The 16,269-nt window shown below is 40.2% G+C and overlaps 3 long non-coding RNA genes and 1 pseudogene across 3 annotated transcripts; 2 read left to right on the top strand and 2 right to left on the bottom strand.

The window, feature by feature from the left end:
- Positions 1-658: 658 nt before the first annotated feature.
- On the top strand, positions 659-4,254 carry LOC146518764 (uncharacterized). The gene is made up of 2 exons (XR_014874172.1): positions 659-1,252; positions 2,370-4,254. It is a non-coding gene; the product is annotated as an uncharacterized LOC146518764 (long non-coding RNA).
- On the bottom strand, positions 1,508-2,544 carry LOC146518765 (uncharacterized). Its single transcript, XR_014874171.1, has 2 exons — positions 2,444-2,544; positions 1,508-1,561 (listed from the first exon to the last, which is right to left on the bottom strand). It is a non-coding gene; the product is annotated as an uncharacterized LOC146518765 (long non-coding RNA).
- A 1,111-nt stretch (positions 4,255-5,365) lies between the features above and the next one.
- LOC146518763 (uncharacterized) lies at positions 5,366-8,988 on the top strand. The gene is made up of 2 exons (XR_014874173.1): positions 5,366-6,094; positions 6,555-8,988. It is a non-coding gene; the product is annotated as an uncharacterized LOC146518763 (long non-coding RNA).
- A 1,466-nt stretch (positions 8,989-10,454) lies between these two features.
- Positions 10,455-11,469, bottom strand: LOC146518762 (trace amine-associated receptor 1-like; annotated as a pseudogene).
- Between the last annotated feature and the right edge of the window lie 4,800 nt (positions 11,470-16,269).

Below are 16,269 nucleotides of genomic sequence, written 5' to 3'. Positions count from 1 at the left end.
AAAATGCTCCCACACATGAGATTTAAGTGATGCTGGAGGTTTCTCGAGCGCCTCTGCTCCTTCAGTTGGACCGCTAACGCTGGCCATGACTATTGCTTGAAAGACTGACCATGCGCAGATTGCGCATGAAACTTGTGCAGTGAAACTTTTTTTTTCTTTTTCGAATCTTCGGATCACGTGCGTACTGAACCATGGAGAGGGATCGGTTCGGATCACGGGTCAACAGTGATCTGTTGCACCACTACTCACTACTGAGCCACAATGACAGAAGAGACACAAACAAAATATAGCATAAAACAGTATCTGTTTGTTAAAAGATTTTACCTTAATAATTGTTTAGCTTATTTGAATTTCATAGAAATGCTTGTACATAGCATGTCAGCTAATTCTTTAGCTGGAACAAAGTGACCACATGAGGAAGTTGCTCAAGTTTAGACAACACCCACATGTATTGTTTTAACCCACTACAAGATCGTTAATCAACTTGTCCATCTAAGTCTTGCAAGGCTGCATCCTGTGCAGCCTCGTATGCAATCACCAGATAAGAACTTGTTTTTTCCTGAACTTGTACTCCACCCATGAGTAGGACAGTATATAATAAAGTCTGCGCAGATGCCTGGCGCGCTTTTCCTGCACGTCTCTGTAGTTGACAGAATTAACTCTGGGCCCGTGATTCTTTGCTTTCCTGAGGTTTTTCTCCTAACATTTCTTGGTCCTCCGAGCCGGAGTTGGAAAAAGCAACTCGATTGTTGTGACTCCAAACCAGAGATCTACCTGTATCCTGTCGCCGTGGGGAGCCCGCACTGCAGACTGTCGACAGCCTCCTTTAGGAAGGAGTGAAAGTCCTGGGACGTAAATAAATTCGGGTTCAGGCCGGTTAAGCGGTCCATGGCGCTGGGATCCAGTGAAAGACCTCAAACATAGACGGAGAGATCTTGGAAAGGTAAAGAATCCACTCAATCACACTCGCGTAAAAAGGAAATAGGTTTCACCCGCCGAAAGGGTTTGACAGTCTAATCCACTGTACGGATTTCTAAAAATACGTGTAATAAGGTTGTAAGGGTTCATAGGACTAATCCGCCGAAAGGATTGTAAAGTAAAACACGTTAAAGGTCTCACCCGCCGTAAGGGTTTAGGAGTGATCCGCCGTAAGGATCTGCGCGACTGTGTATAAATGTTTGTGTTTTCTGTGTGTCGGAAGTAAGTGATTTTTTACAGCACAATAAGATGCTGAACTACTTCCATTGTTACTGTCTTTTTATTTAGTGTAAGGAGCTCAAGTACTGGTGACAAAGGGGAAAGGTTGGGTTTCATCCCATAAAACTGACACCGCTTCGTGATTAGCAGGAAGTAGAAGGGCGTGTCAGCAACCACCCCCGCGTCTCATGCCAGAGACGGCTCTGCAGTTGTGTGATAATGGGTAATCAGCCCACCAAACTCACTGCTGACGAGCAGTGGCTAGAGAAAAAATGTCCAGGCGCCGGACAAATTAGTGTTTGTAGATGGAGAAATTCTAAGAAAACAAAATGTCCCAACTGGGAAGGAAAATGCAACCCCTCAGCTGTAACTCAGCTAAAAGAAGCTTTAGTAGAGGAACTAAATGACACAAAGAACTTAAAAAAGAAAGGTAGACGTGCACACGAATTGCAGCTTCATGCAGCCTGGGAGGAGGAAGTAAATAGACGTCAAGAAAATAAAAAGAAAAAACAGCAACAGAAAGCTAAGCAATCAAAAAAGCAAAATCCCCTTTTAGGCGGAACTCAAGCTGCGTGCGGCCACCCTCCACCTTATGCACCAGCATCACTTCCCGCACCAACGGCAGCAATGCCTGCCATAAAAACATACATAGAGAAACACTGGGTGACCAGGAACACAGGGCCTCTACCTGAGGCTTTGCAGTATGCAGAACATGCTTTCCGTGTAGTTACAAAAAAAGAGAAAGACGCAGGTACTTTCACAGTAGATCCAGCCACAGGATTTATTGCATTTTCAGGAGGATTCAGGGGACAAAGGCAGGGACAGAGAAGAGGCAGAGGAAGTTACAGAGGGAGAGGTTGCAGACGCTCAGAACAAGATGGTGAGGAGAAAGATAACAAATGCTGGACATGTGGAAAGGAAGGTCATTTCTCAAGGAATTGCAGGTCAGGGACAGGAAGGCGTCAGCATGAGGATGAATGACTAGAGGATAGAGAACAAGCTGAGGAAAGTGAGGAAGACACAGAGGTGTTCAATGTTCACCAATTAGTTTCACAAGCTGTAGACAAACCCGAGATCACAGTACATGTTAATGGTATGTTATTGATCGCACTCTGTGATACGGGGGCGTGTAAAACAGTATTCAATGTAAAATCAGACGAGACACTGTGCAGTCCTCGAAATCCTTTTATTAATCCACCACCCGTTCCTGCAGCCGCATCTGCAGCACCACCCGTTATACATTCACCCATATCAGGAAGAACATAATAATCCCTCATCAAGTGAAAACTGGAGATCAAAGTAGTTTAAAGTAGTTTAAAAAGGGTTGGAAACAGACCCGACTGAATAGATATAAATACAAGAGGAATAAAGTAAAATAAACATAAACAAAAGGTTAAATTACAACTTACCTTTAATGTATTCATACTAATAATAGCAAGGATAACAACCTGTAAACTGGTGTTAATGATGAAATAATATTAATATGAAGAGGCACCTCAGTCAGTCATGATGTGAGGTGGATAATTGTTGAAAGTAATCTGCATTAAGCTTAGGGTTGCTCAAATTCAGTACAATGACATATGAAATAAAATAGGTAAATATTTTAACTAATTAAGTGCATAGAGGCACTTGACCTGCTTGAAAACCTGTCATCCTGGATGAGACCTTGCTGAGATATAGAGCAAACCTATAATAACAACTAATATGCTGAACCCTGTATGAAACAGCTGAAAACTACATGACGGAGAAGCTGAATTGAATATGAAAGTGCAAGTCTTTGCCACTGTGGGGCAAAGCACGCAACCACTGTGTGAGGTTGCATTGTGGTCTTTTCTGAGCTGATGAGCAAGCTACACATTATCAGATCAGGAGCTGGCTGAGAACTCTTCAAAGAGAGGGAAATAGAACTGTGATAACTGGAATGTGCAGAGTTTCCATGAGCAGTTTTCCTGCATCTTGACTCATATGTGTAGAGTGTTCATAGCATCAGCATCATGTTTTTGTTTATTTGTTTTGGTGGGTTGAAAAATAGTTAAATAAACTTGTGATCATATTTATGGATCACGATAGCACATGCCATTGGCCAAATGATTTATTTATGCAGATGAAAAAAGTGAGTGTTAATGTGTCTGACGTCACAGTGTTTTTGTGCGCTGTGTAAAAGTAATTGCCTCTGATTGTGAGAGCGGTGATTCTGCAGGTCGCCAGCTATTGAAAGAAAAAAAAAAAGAGTAAAAAAAAGACAAAATTTACATTGTAGATGAAAAATAATCATAGGAAAAAGGTTTTGTGTTTATCAGCCAAGAACAACTACAATCTCATTTTCTGCTTTTAAGAAAGGACAGTTCACAAAAACAGAGAGAGAGAGTTGTGTGTGTTGGTTAAGCAGTGATAATAATAATGAAAATGTCTTAGTTTGTCACTTTCAGGTGACAAGCAGACCTGAATCAATTTTCCACATGCAGCGGTCGGAAGAAAGTTATAGTTTAACATCATTGGAAACATTCAGGCCAGGTTTCTGGCTAACTTATTTACAGCACCATGTGTCTCTTAAACTCACAAGCGAGCTCTCACTCCCCCCTGAAGACAAGGAATGCAGCTCCAAAGAGCAATAACATGGCAGATAAAGAGACAGCAGCAAAGTCCTGGGCAAAGAGTCCCAGCAAGCAGCAGCAGTGTGGACAAACAGCATCAGAGAAGAAGAGCAAACCCATCATCCTGCCTGATTGGATGAATGGCACTGTGTTCCCAACAAGCTGCAAATTCACTGTGCATGTGAAAAGAACGTTTGAGGAGAACTGAGGAGACTGTTGGAGTTTGACATTTGCCACTTTTGGAGAAAATGGCAAGAAGAGACAGTGAAACACAGGACAAAGCTGAAAGAGAACTGCCTGCTATTGGACTGTTGAAGTGGGAGAGGACAACAGTGAGAGTAAGTGAGAATGCTGGTGTTTAAAGTGGGAAATCAAAATTTGGGTTAGCAAACCTGGGAAAAACAAAACTGACTGCTTAAGTGGGAAAATTGTGAAGGAGTCTGAAACACTGCAAAAAGAAACATACAAAATCACACACACACAAGCAGAACATGTATTAACCCTACTAACACTTCCAAACACAAGAGTACTCATGAAGATTAGACAACATTTTAAGCATGTAAGTCTGTTTACCATCTTGTCCAAGTCACTTAGTGTGATGCAAAGATCAATGGACTCATAGCAGATGCAGCTCCACAGACATGCATTAAACCTGCCTAATAACACAAACACCCATGCAATGAAAATTAGCTTGTTATCTCTCATCAGTGTTAAAATAGTGTGAATTTAACAGACACTTGTTATCAAATGCTGAATTTATCCAATAAAAAAAAATTTACTCTCTAGGTTGCAGGACAACAGTTTAACTTTTGTGGGAAAAAAGATTCTGGTTTGACCAACCAGTGATCAGACAATAAATTTAGTTGTTAATACAGTAAATTGGGAGATGCTTTCTGCTTGATTGATGCAGCACAAGTAATTTACTGCATGAGGGAAATTCTATTTTTGTGATAACATTTTGAATATGCATTTCTGTTGTCCTGTCATCTTAGTGGGTTAATAGCTGATATGCAAATTTAGTTGATCGTTCTTAGATTCAGGAAAGGTGACTGAATTTTAGCACGAGTGAATGAGATGTGTTGGAGTTTGTTAGAGTGGAGACTCTAAAACACTGAGTTTCCTGTTTTGATGTGCGAGTGTATCCTGTACTTAGATACACAACTCTGAATACGTCAGAACAAACTTCTTTTGTGAAGTGCATGACAACATGTCACATGTTTTATGATGACGGGAAAAGAGGAAAACTGAATGAAATGGGTGTGTGTGGCCTAAATGAGTGAGAAGCACAGACCTGGGGATTAAACTCATAGCTAATAACATATTAGGCTTATGTTGTGTGTTGTGCAGCTGATGGTTGGTTCGGAGTGAATCTAGCTGATGATTTTTCTTTTGTTGTGAAGTTGAGCCTGCCAATTAGTATGATGGTATGATAAACCATGCTAATGGTATGATTTACCCTCCTGAGATGAGGAGCTTGTGTCATGACGTAACAAGGCCTTTTTATTTTGATACTTTCACAGTCCACTGAAAGTTTTGTTCGATAATCTCTGTTTGAGCAGATCTGCATGATTAGAAGCGCTATACGATACGTCTTCAAGAAAATTGTTACAAGTGAGTTTCTCCACATTAAAATGGGCTCAGGAGAAAGCCACTTATTTGGGATGATTAGAAAATGAGAGTCCCTGCCTAAAAAGGATTCAGCGAGGTAATCCGATCTAAAATTCTTCTTTTTTCTTTTGAAATGACGTCATTTTGCTGAGGGTGGAAATCAAATGCGGCGATAGTTTCCACTATCACCAAAGAAAGAAAGAAAGAATGGATGAATGAATGAATGAATGAATAAATGGAAATAAAAAAAAACTGACTGACTGGTAAAAGCTGACAAGACTTGACCACGACTCAAAGTTAACCTTCACCTAGACAGGCCAAAAGGGTGGATGAATTTACGTGTTTCTTTTTACAGGAGCAGAAAGATGACAGCAACATCCGAGGTTGCATACCGATTTAACTTTTAAATGCCACTTTCTGTGTTTGTGAATCTACCAGGGGTGTGTTATTCATGGGTTTGTGTTGCTCACAGAGATTACTGTGAGAAAGAGTGTATACACCTGCGCAGCGCTAACATTTACATTTCTTTTCTACAGCATTACAGTTCTTCATGTGACTTGATCATGTGATTTATACCAGAACAACTAGTTAATGTTTTTCTACTACAGGATTTCTGGGTTTATGTGTGAAGAAAACTGTGTTTACAGGTTATGAGTGGTGATGCTGTTACACTGTGTTTTGGGGAAAATGTGAAGGTTACTTTGATGATGTGAATAACATTCTTTCCACAGCTATGGATGGCTAACTTTATGGTCTTTTTATAGCACCTCTGGAACCTGTCGACCTGCGCCTGGTCACCATCTATGTGTATTGCTAATGTTTGTTTTTCTAAGAGTACATGTAGAGAATTCAGCAGAAGCGGACAAGTGACATGAGAAAAACAAATAAGAGATGCAGTGTTTATGGAATAATTTAATATGGGGCTCATTAGCTGACCACCATTGAGCTCATACTGATTGATGAGTTGAGTGACTTTGCTTAAGGGAAGTCAGCGATTACATTAATGTTGACTGAGTACATGGGATGATCCATGTCTGAGGCAAATTATAGAAATAATTGTAGTTTACTGATTTGAAAAAACCTGCACATGATACTTGTCTTGCTGATGTTGAATGCTTTATCACTCTTATGATATAATTGTTTATAAGTGTGAAGTTTGATTTCACTTCCAGATCTTGTTTTTCAGGCCATGATGGTGTGTATGCAGGCTCCTGGTGGAGCCAGTTTTTAAAGCAAACTTAATATGCAAAACACACTAACATCTTTTATTGCAGGATTATAGGTCCGGAGTGGTGCTGCTCCAGAGGAGGAGACGCCTTGATGTTGCCTGGGACACGATCTAGCTAATCTTTTTCTTTAAGACAGGAATCTGGTTTTGATGAGTTGACTCATGGGAGTGTCCATGTGTCAAGAGGAGGGGTCCAGGATTAACATGAAACAATGAATTAACATTAAACTATGTTTTATATGATTTTTGCAGCGATTTGTGTGATTAACAGTTCATTCAACGGGTATTGAACCTATGCAAGTAGTGCATCCATGTTCAGATGAGGCTTTGATGGCCTATAAGTGAAGTTCACTGAACTAAAGAATGTGGTTTGATGATTGTTGACATGCTCTCCAAATAGAAGTTTTTCCTACTAGCAAGGAAATACAGGTGCAGCAGTCATCTCCTGAAAAATCTTCAGAGGCCCGGTGAGAAGCAAGAACCATTCCAGGCATAGCTGACAGCCCAGGCAGTGGTTGAGGTCAAAGGTCAAGCTGGTTGGGGCCCATCATGAGATTAGACTTTGGAGCCGCAGCAAGGACCATGAAGCTGCGTTGGAATGAGAACTGTGCCAAGGGGGATTTCCAGAGGCCAACAGAGGAGATTTTGGACAACAGACGGGCACCTGAAGGATGAGGGGAGCGTGCCAAGCTCCATCGACAGCGCAGGGGGAGTCCGAGGATGACATCATGATTCTGTGAAAAGCACAGGAACCAGAAGCTATGGTGGTGATGACAGCAGTTTCCTATGAACATCACCTAATGCTGTGTCACTGTATTGTGCATACGATGACACTCTGAAGACTGCTGGGATCATAACAGCACTAAGATAACTGGACCCAGCACCCTTTCCACAGAGGGGTTTTTTCTGCAGTATAAGAGTCATAAGTATTCCTATCACAGGACAGAAAGTTCTCCACGCCCTTTTCCCATGGACAGGGACTGGAAAACATGCTTTAAGAATAGAGACATTAGAATATCGATTTGGGCTGTTCTTGAACGCATCCATGAAGATTAATAAAGGCCAGAAGACGACGTTAACTATGACAATGATGATAGTGATGACTATGATGTAGACTCTGATACAAGTGTCTAAGTTGCCCATAAAAACAAGCAAATGCATTCTATGACGAACTAACTGAAAATACATGTTGTAAGAAGTTATGTTCTGATAAATGATATGTGTTTTGCTGTACAATTCAAATCTGCTAAAAACAGGAGGGAATGTTAAAAAATTTTACCTTAATAATTGTTTAGCTTATTTGAATTTCATAGAAATGCTTGTACATAGCATGTCAGCTAATTCTTTAGCTGGAACAAAGTGACCACATGAGGAAGTTGCTCAAGTTTAGACAACACCCACATGTATTGTTTTAACCCACTACAAGATCGTTAATCAACTTGTCCATCTTTGTCTTGCAAGGCTGCATCCTGTGCAGCCTCGTATGCAATCACCAGATAAGAACTTGTTTTTTCCTGAACTTGTACTCCACCCATGAGTAGGACAGTATATAATAAAGTCTGAGCAGATGCCTGGCGCGCTTTTCCTGCACGTCTCTGTAGTTGACGGAACGTGGTCAGGCATTCGCCCATGTACATGAATTAACTCTGGGCCCGTGATTCTTTGCTTTCCTGAGGTTTTTCTCCTAACACTGTCCCTCCTTTTATTTGTGTTATAGTGAATGTTATGTGAGGCCTAATGTTAACATAGAGTAAGTTTGATGGGTATCTGTAAACATCATGTTACCAGTATGATCTAGTAAGAGTACAATGGATTGAAATGGAATTCATTATAATAACACAGTTCAATAGTATTTCTTCACTAGCGGTTGGCAAGCCATCTCAACGAGCAGTTTCCTTCAGTGACCTGAAACTGGACCTTCAGTGAAGGTCCAGTTTCAGCTCTCCCACCTTGTGTTATCGGCGTTCTGAACAGAGGAGAAAAAAGGGCCAAAGAGACACACTTACATCGATTCTTTAAGTCTCCGATGTGCGGGAACCTAGCTTGCTTTAAGAGGCCAATGATATGTTATTGGCTGAGGAGAAACTCCCTCTCTTGTAGTCAGACCTTAACTGGCCCAACAACATGCAGGTGTGTGATAATGTGTCACACTCAGGTGCAGAGAGAATAGCAGAAATACTCAACTTTGGAACACAAAGCAAACCTGACGCACATGCACACATTCTCTCACACACAAGAAGAGGGAAAAAGAGAGTGAAAGAGGGGAAAAGGTTTACTGCATTTAAACTCCCACTTTTAAGACAGTGAAATGAAAAAGCTTTTTTGTGGGTGGCATAAACATATTTTATCTCAGTGTTGCTGTTCAGATTCATGATTCAGTTTCTTTGATGGGAACACATGTGTGTTATGTGTCGCCTGAAAAAAAGTTGTTCCCATGTTCAATATATATTTAGTTTTCCTGTTGAGATATACTGTGTGTATGGATGTACGTATGTTTGTAAATAAAAAATTAATAAAAACAGACTTTTTGAGTTAATTTAGTGTGAGCAATGAAAAATGTCACCATCCTAAGGCAGTAATTATGGGAAAATATCATGTCACTACTGTTGTTGCTCTTTTATTGTTTTCTGCTCCAAACATCTTCACCTTATGTAATTGCCAAGTGCTAAAGTTAGACCTTTCTTAGAGCTGTTTGGGAGAAAGTTAGCTCTGTGTACAAGCAGACGCTTGATTAGGGATTCTGTGTTGTCGTGTTTCATTTACACAGTACGCATAAGGGAAGTGGACTAAACACCTTGTTAAGGTGAATTGTTAAATATTGTCATTTTTATGTTTACCATTTGTACATTGTTTTAAGGAATTCTTTCTGTCCTCCCCTCCCCAGATTCTTAAGATTCTGGGAGGGGGGGCGGTAGTGTTTCTGATCACAGGAACACCCTCTGTGAAGGTCTGTTTGATGTGGTAAATTTCCTCCCCTTTGTATGGCTTCACTGTGTTATCTAGGGTGTGGGGGGACTACCCTCTTTATGACCAAGGATGTTCCTGTGCTTTTATGTTATATGACCCTTTGATCAGCAGCATGCCACACACACACACACACATTCTCACATAACACACACACACACACAGTGCCTTGTCTTTGTAACCAAGGGGGGTTACGTGGGGAAGGTACGTGTTGTAAACTATTGTTTATTGTGTGAACGTTGTCAATAAAAGGGAGCGAGAGGGGTCAGTCGGAGAGGTCATTGTGACGAGCTAGGATACCGACAAGGCCTCCCTTGCAAGTAAAAAGATCGATCACTGTTGCCTTGTTTTTCTTTCACGGGAATAAGTTCTGGGATCAGCGGGGTCTGACTTAGACCCAACACACCTGTAATTACAGACAAGCAGACACGCAGACAAGCTTAGGGAATAAGGATTCAACAGTCATTCACACCTTTAATTAGGGACTCTGTGTTGTCGTGTTTCATTTACACAGTACACACTTAATTTTTGTTTTTTTTAAAAGAGACAGAATTATTATAACAATTATGTACATGTTTATTGTAACATTATATGCTGTTTGTCAACAAGGTCTTCTATAAGGGCAATACAGAAGTAGTAGTAGAAGAATGATCATTTGTGTCATGCTCACTTTTAACAGCCATTCAATATATCTTCATATTTTATAGAAATGTGATAATTACATGAACAAGCTCATTAACCGTGTACTGATAAAATCTGTACATAGGCAGTTCAGTCTGTGCATAGTGACAGTTGACTTACATAGTTGAAACTGTAATGAACAACATAGAGAAGATCAACTGTGGAGATATTTACTCTTATTGATATAATTCATAATATATATATAGCTGTCAGTGTAGTTTTATGTTAGTAACATCACCTTGAAATATTTTTCCAGAAATTATCATTTTAAAAGCTTTTCTAAACCAAGTGTAAAAGAAAGCATAAATAAAGGGATTGAGCATTGAGTTAGAAATTGAAAACCAGTTAAATGGTTCAAGAAGCACATAAAGTATAAAACTATCCAGAGGAGAAAATGAATAACTAACAAAAAGAGGAACCCAAAAAATTAAAAAATATTCCAATAACTATGGTTAATGTCTTTGTGGCCTTTCTCTCCTTACTGGAAACTGCTTTAGACTTTGTGTTCTCAGAAGTTGTATTATGGATGCTGCGTGCCTGCCTCAGTGCAACAACAAGAATTTTGATGTACATGGAAACTAAAACTATTGTTGGGATATAATATGCTACCACTGATGATGCAATGAGAGTGAAAATGCAAACTGTGTCACATTCGCCTGGAATAAAAAACATCAGGAAGCCAAAAATTCCAAACAAGATAGCACCAGCCCAACTTCCTAGGCCCATCATCATGGCAACACAATCAGTCATTTTAGTTTTATATATCAGAGGGTGGCAAACAGCATAATATCGATCAACAGAAATACAGCACAAATGTAATAAGGAAGATACACCTATTATCATATCTATTGCGCTTCTTAAGGTGCATAGTAAACTGAATTTATACAAACATGACTTTAGAGACACTGTCATGCTCAAAGGAAATATTAAAGCACCAACTTGTAGATCAGGCACAGCCAGAGAGAGGATAAGGTAGTTAGTAGGAGTGTGGAGATATCTAAAGTAAATTATAGAAATTATCACAAGAAGATTTCCACATATTGTAATAAGCATAAATGAGCTGAGGACAACATATAATAACACACATAATTTGTTCTTTTGTGAATCGCAGAGAAGGTGGCTTATAGTATTAACAGTCACATTGAATAACTCCATGACTCCCTGTCACAGCCCTGAAACAATTTTCAATTTTCAGCATTCAAAAAAAACATTTCTTTCTCTGTTCTCATGAACAAACAAACAAACAATATGCATTCTTTAGGTTGTCTACATACTTGTATGAGGAGTTTGTTGAGTTTGTCTAACACTGTTAAGAGACTTTTAACATGACAGTCACATGACTGTAACATTTCTCAGCTAATTAGAATAACGAATACATTATGCACTTGTCCAATTAAAAGTGAGAAATGTATGGCCGTTGCTGACATCACAAGTATTGATGAGTTTGCATGTGTGTTTATGCATGATTTGTATCATCATCACAAATTAGATGAACTGGCAATAACTATTTGTGGCCACTTCTAATAAAAACAATTTGTTTTTAAGGAGATAGTGTACAGTTGACCTTTTTCATTGTTTGTTAACACCTGAGCACTGATAGCACAACATCTGCAGACACTATAGAAAAGCATGTCCATGATGATGAGTGCTAATATTGTTGTATCATCAGCAGCTGTGTTGATCTGATCTGTGCTGAATTTGGCAGCCACAGTCACCACAGTAAAGAGCAGTTGACAAAGTACTCAGCCCAGAGTGCAGCCCTGCTTTGGTGATTTCTTACTGCCAACCAGTGTTGGGATTAACGCGTTATTAAGTAACGCGTTACAGTAACTACGTTATTATTGTGGTAACGCGCACGGTAACTAGTTATTATGCCAAAACCAGGAACGCGTTACTAGTTACTGGGATTTAAATAGGCTCGTTATTCGTTACTTCGTGTGGTGGCATCGCGGAGCTTCCACAGATTCAATAACATTAGCAAGTGGTGGAAGCCAGCAGGTGGATGAAGGAAAAGGGAGGCAAGAGGAGAGACCCGAAGCGGCCGCTGGTCCGAGAGTGTCAGGTGAACTGAACTTCAGGTAAGAAGTTATAACCTGCAGTCCATCTGGGTCAGATATGAACCAAGTTTAGGTGGAGTTTATTTTCGTTATGCTGACTTTTTCATACTGCGTGCTAGCTAGCATGACGGAGTTTCTATACAGCTGGGTGGGTGAGCTGAAAAGGAACACAGTTTGTCCCGGACTTCAGCTACAATGAAAAAGACACAAAGTTGGAGTTATTCTGTGTTTACGCTGCACAGCTGCCTCTTCTTCTCTCATTCTCTCCCCTCCCTCTCCTGTTTCTACTTCAATCATGAAACTGATCAATGATCAGCTGATCGGCTTTTCTCTCTTGTTTATTTATCGCCCACTTTGCGCCAGAAAGAGGAAACCAGCGGATGTCACGGTAAACAACAGCAGCACTTTTAAGCTTGATCAGCTGTTGTTAGAATTTATTTAATATTAATTAAGTATCAGCTGATGTTTGCTGGAGCCACAGCTGTAAACCTGCTGGTCATGATATCGGTTTGAATATGTGGTGAGAGGGAAACATGAAGATGAAACCAGAAGATGACAGCTGGTAACTGTGCAGGGGCGGGTCTAGCAAAGTGTTGCCAGGGTTCCATGTAGGGCATTAAAAGGGAAAGGGGGGCACAAGGAAATACTTTTCTTATTCTCATTTAAAATGTCTCACTTTTAAAAAAAAAATTATCTGAGTCTTACAACAAACGATTGATAGATTGATGCATATATACCATCAGAACAGTGTACATCACTGTCACAACAGTGTTTATTTTCATTCAAAGGCTTTATGATTTTTCCTATAATGGTGGGCCGGTCTCTAGCCAAAATGCCCGGGACGATTTTTTTTGTCAAAGTCCAGCCCTGTATGCAGCTCATCTGCAGTCTGGTGTTGCCTACATCTTCATATTCAGAAGGCAGAATTTCCGAGTTCTGAGTACAATCGAAAACACCATGACTGCAGTTTTTGTGTTGGATGTAAAAAGCAGGCTAGGATAGAATCAGGCGTGGGATTTCTCTCGTGGAAATGTGCACATTATTTTTTCCTTTCTATTGGTAGGTGGCACAGTGCACTTGTGGCAAGTAAGCAAGCTAGAAGACTGGCAATCTTGCTGGGTATCCAGTTACGGAAGCAACACATTAACAAGAGAATTCTGAGTAAAACCAAAGTTACTTTCCCTAGTAACTAGTTACTCTGAAAGTAACGAGTAACTTGAAGTAACTGAGTTACTTTTGATAGAAGTAACTAGTAATGTAACTAAGTTACTAATTTAAAGTAACTTACCCAACACTGCTGCCAACACATACTGTCTGCTGTCTTTCTGGCAATAAGTCCAAAATACAATTACAGCATGAGATAATAAAACTGAGCAGAGACAGCTTCACCTTCTCCAAGCTGATTTTGTTAAAGCAGGGGTGGGCAACTCCAGGCCTCGAGGGCCGGTGTCCTGCAGGTTTTAGATATCACCCTGGGTCAACACACCTGAATCAAATGATTAGTTCATTATCAGGACAAAAAAGGCAGAGGATATTTAGTTTTAACAGTAATTTTGTTTATCCCACAGAAATCAGTGACAGAAGTGTTACTGTCTTAAGTGACAGATGATTCCAGCGGCTAGTGTACTGTGCAATCAAAACTGCTCCCAACAAACATAGATGTTTACATCAGCACTGTAACTTGCACTATTTTATCAACCGATTCACACTACAACCTGGGTTTGCCTCTTATCTGTATTTAATTTTACTTAATTCTAATAACTGTACAGTACTCTGTTTTTGGTAACTATTGGTCCTTGATGTAAATATGTAAAACAAAATGTGTATTTTTCTGTTCTGTGACCTGTATACTGTTTGTTTGTATATGTGTTTTAAATTAAATGATGATTCAATTCTATTCTATTCTGTTCTATTCTAGTAAATTGGTTATGTAACTATATAGATGGCTTGAGGTGGATGGAGCATCTGGTAGCAGATTGATTGTGCAATCATATGGAAGCAGCAGTGGTGGTGTAAGTGAAAGGGTGAGATCTTTACTAAATACCTCAGCAAGGTCATGATATACTTCTTGTACAGTTATGAATATTAAATCTACCAGGGGAGTGGCTGACTTTAAACCCTGTTGGAGACAATCGAGGTTCCACCCAGAAATACTGTTTTGCTTAAATCAATGTGAAGATTATGCAAACTGCCATTAGACAGAACAGAGGTACAGCACTTAGGAAAGAGAGAGACAGAAAGTGGCAACTCAATCGGCGAGGACAGAGGGATTCTGCCAATTATGAGGCACAGTAGTCTGTTTTCTGCAAATGGCATTCCAGTGACTCAAAATGGTACTGAGTAGTGTTTATGGTATAAGGCATATATATATTTATAAGGCATAACTGAGCTCCTGGACATTCTGAGGTGAAACCTGGCAGCATCAGATGGACTGAAATAAAATGCATCAGAGGTATTGTATTGGTCAGCCGACTGTGGAGGGCAGTCAGTGGTGTCACTTCCTTAATCCTCCAGGAACTGCCTGCATATTCTTCCCACACAAGGCCACGAACTGCGTGCAGCATTCGATACTGTTGACCATAATATCCTATTAGAGCAATTAGAACATGCTGTAGGTATTACAGGTACTGCACTGCAGTGGTTTGTATCATATCTATCTAATAGACTCCAATTTTTACATGTAAATGGAGAGTCCTCTTCACCCACTAAGGTCAATTATGGAGTTCCACTGGGTTCGGTGCTAGGACCAATTCTGTTTACATTATACATGCTTCCCCTAGGCAGTATCATTAGAAGACATAGCATACATTTTCACTGCTATGCAGATGACACCCAGGTCTATCTATCCATGAAGCCAAATAACACACACCAATTAGTTAAACTGCAGGAATGTCTTAAAGACATAAAGACCTGGATGGCCGCTAACTTTCTGCTTCTTAATTCAGATAAAACTGAGATTATTGTACTTGGCCCTGAAAATCTTAGAAATATGGTGTCTAACCAGATTCTTACTCTGGATGGCATTACCTTGGCCTCCAGTAACGCTGTGATGAACCTTCGAGTCATTTTTGACCCGGATATGTCCTTCAACACACATATTAAACAAATATGTAAGACAGCTTCTTCCATTTGCGCAACATCTCTAAAGTTAGAAATATCCTGTCTCAGAGTGACGCTGAAAAACTAGTTCATGCATTTATTACTTCCAGGCTGGACTACTGCAATTCGTTATTATCAGGATGTCCAAAAACACTCCCTGAAAAGCCTTCAGTTAATCCAAAATGCTGCAGCAAGAGTACTGACAGGGACTAGAAAAAGAGAGCATATTTCTCCTGTTTTGGCTTCCCTTCATTGGCTTCCTGTTAAATCCAGAATTGAATTCAAAATCCTGCTTCTCACATACAAGGTCTTAAATAATCAGGCCCCATCTTATCTTAATGACCTTGTAGTACCATATCACCCTTCCTTTTATGCTTCTAGCAATTCTTTTGCTTTTGTGTTTTAATGCCATTCAACCTGCTCAACCAAACTCAGGACCTTCTTGCTGTGCTGCAACAGTGCTAACCACAGGGCTCACACTGTCAAGGCAATACACCAGACAATTACATTGATTAGACTGGGTAACCTTTGGATGCTCATGTCAGGGAGTAGCAGCCCAAGACAAGGTATTCTACTAATTTGACAAAACTGAAGACAAAAAAAAAATTTTTTTGACAAAACTGAAGACAACAAACGACACAAGAAGGAAGCACACATATCTACGGAAAAAGAAACGAACACCAGACAATTGGTAGCTTGTTGCACCAAAACTGAAAAATAAGCCACTAGGCCAAGGCTCTTCCAGCAGCCACCAGGCCCAGGATCCTCCAGCAGCCACCAGGCCCAGGCTCTTCCAGCAGCCACCAGGCCCAGGCTCCTGCAGCAGCCACCAGGCCCAGGA

The sequence above is a fragment of the Neolamprologus multifasciatus genome, chromosome 5, assembly GCF_963576455.1.
Source record: "Neolamprologus multifasciatus chromosome 5, fNeoMul1.2, whole genome shotgun sequence".
Taxonomy (NCBI): Eukaryota; Metazoa; Chordata; class Actinopteri; order Cichliformes; family Cichlidae; genus Neolamprologus; species Neolamprologus multifasciatus.
Note: the sequence above shows the minus strand (reverse complement) of the source record. Positions and strands in the feature narration are given on the sequence as shown.